The 2,569-nt window shown below is 43.4% G+C and overlaps 1 non-coding gene and 1 pseudogene across 1 annotated transcript; one reads left to right on the top strand and one right to left on the bottom strand.

Annotated features, from left to right (window-relative positions):
- Window positions 1-854: 854 nt before the first annotated feature.
- On the bottom strand, window positions 855-962 carry LOC113455775. The gene has a single exon (XR_003376746.1). It is a non-coding gene; the product is annotated as a U6 spliceosomal RNA (small nuclear RNA).
- Window positions 963-1,645: 683 nt separating this feature from the next.
- LOC113455773 lies at window positions 1,646-2,327 on the top strand (annotated as a pseudogene).
- The last annotated feature ends 242 nt before the right edge of the window (window positions 2,328-2,569 follow it).

Below are 2,569 nucleotides of genomic sequence, written 5' to 3'. Positions count from 1 at the left end.
GCCTCGAACTCACAGAGATCCGCCTGCCTCTGCCTCCCGAGTACTGGGATTAAAGGCATGTGCCACTACTACCAGGCAAGAAGGAATTCTTCTAAAGCTGCATATAGTTTCTTAATCTTAGATCTAACTCCTGGAGATTTTTGTGCTTTTGACTTAGGTATGGAGAAAGGATCTTTGTTTGACTCCTTAGTTTCCTGCAGGGAAGACTTAGCTTTAGGAGCCTTTAAGTTTGGATCCTTTTTATCAGATGTTTCAACAGCACTATCAAAGGAAATAAGGTTCTCACCTTCTTTTTCCTTATCCTTTTTGACACCTTGTGTGTCATTCTTTGGATTAAGTTTCTTTCTGTCTATTTTGTCTAACTTATCTCTTAATAATATTTCATCTCCTGTCTCCTGTCTAGCATTGGCAATTAACAGGGTCCCGATGCCTCTGAGACAAAAGTTCATTAAGTAAATTTCAGTAGAAAAAGGCAGTTACAGAAACTTTTTCTGATCCAAATGCTTGATGATGATCTTTTTTTTTTTTTTTTTTTTTTGGGTTTTTAGAGACAGAAACCCTGTCTGTGGTTTTGGAGCCTGTCCTGGAACTAGCTCTTGTAGACCAGGCTGGTCTCGAACTCACAGAGATCTGCCTGCCTCTGCCTCCCGAGTGCTGGGATTAAAGGCGTGCGCCACCACCGCCGGGCTCTTGATGATGATCTTTGAGAGCCTCTCCGACTCTCTTCCATTTTTTCTCATCTATAGTCCAATCAGTTGGAAACCAGGGACAAGCATCTTTAATATAGCCAAAGAATTCACATACTGTTTAATTTTAACCTTTACCCCTCGTGCCTTTATTTTATTTTTATTTTAAAAAATATGGAACGCTTCACGAATTTGCGTGTCATCCTTGCACAGGGGCCATGCTAATCGTCTCTGTATCGTTCAAATTTTTAGTATATGTGCTGCCGAAGCGAGCACCCCCTCGTGCCTTTAAAGCATGTCTCAATCTACTAATAAACATTTCATGCTGAATAATTGCTTGTCCCATAATCACTGTTTACTGAGGTTCAGAAAACACAGTAGGTTCCTGTGTTTCTTGTCCTCTTAACTGTACTTCACTTTGCCAGCCTCTCTGAGTAGTGTTCTTCACTGAATCCCCCATACTCAAGCCCCACATTGGGTGCCACTTTGCCCCGACCCACCTGCCTCTACCTCCCAAGTGCTGGGATTAAAGGCATGTGCCACCACTACACAGCAAGAGCCTGATTCTTTAAGACAAATTTTAAAAAAAAAATTATAAATAATTTATTTAGATTTTTAATTTTTCTATTTTATGTGTATGATTGTTTTGTCTTAATGTATTTGTGCACAAGCCTGATGCTTGCAGAGGTCAAAAGGAGGCATCAGATTCCATGGAAGTAGAGCTACAGACAGTTACTAGCCATTACGTTGGTGCTGGGAACAAAACTAGGGGCCTCTGCAAGAGCAACCGTTGTTCTGAAACACTGAATCATCTCCTTGCCACCCCTTAAAAATACCAGTGGTCCCCCCCTGCAACCCTCCCCTGGGCACACACTGCTCAAGGAACAATGCATATATATGTAATGGTGGGCAACAACATTGTTCTTGATTCCTGAAGTACTTAAAGGAAAACTCATACAATGTCCAGAGCCCTTGATGTCCTACAGATAGGTGGATAAAGATGTCCTCAAATTTTTTGCTCTGCTTAGCTAACACCAACCTTGACTTCCAGATGGAGCAGCCCATCTACCAAATGGAAACATGATGGCATCTACATGATAAATCTGAAGAGGATGTGGGAGAAGCTGTTGCTAGCAGCTTAAGCTGTGGTTTCCACTGAGAACCCTGCTGCTGATAGCATCTCCAGGAACACTGGACCAGCGAAATCTGCTAGTTTGTTGCTGCCTCTGGAGCCACCCCAAATGCTGACTACTTCACACTGGGATCTTTACTGACTAGATCCCAACAGCCTGCAGGGGCCATGCTTCTGGTGGTGACTGATCCCAGAGCTGATCACCAGCCACTCACAGAGGCATATTATGTCAACCTGCCTACCATTGTTCTGTATAACACACTTCTTCTCCAGGCTATGTGGACATTGCCATCCTGTGCAACAACATGCGTCTAATTTGCATGTTGGCCTATGACATTTTCTGCATGCTTGGCCCCATTTCCCATGAGCACCCACAGGAAGTTATGACTGAACTCTACTTCTACAGAGACCAGGAGGAGATGAAGGAAGACCAAGCTGGTGCTGAAGAGAAGACTGTGACCAAAGACCTGCTGTTGAAGGGTGTGTTCCAAATCCAGTTCCACAGATAAACAGATTTTCTGCACTTATCACAGTTTCCTAGAAATGATGAAGCTGGAAATACTTTTGTTTCATTCTCATCACTATATAGCTTTTTGGGAGAAACTATGTCTACAGAGGAAGGGGGCTTGGGGCAGGTAGAGGACCTTGGAGTGAGGCAGGGTGGAATAGGAGATAGCTTCCAAAAGTAGACGTGATCGTCATTAAATTACAGTTTAACCCAAATGCCTGCATCCAAGCCGGGCGGTGGTGG

Source organism: Microtus ochrogaster, unplaced genomic scaffold (assembly GCF_000317375.1).
Source record: "Microtus ochrogaster isolate Prairie Vole_2 unplaced genomic scaffold, MicOch1.0 UNK108, whole genome shotgun sequence".
Lineage (NCBI taxonomy): Eukaryota > Metazoa > Chordata > Mammalia > Rodentia > Cricetidae > Microtus > Microtus ochrogaster.
This window is presented reverse-complemented; position numbering and strand designations above follow the sequence as displayed.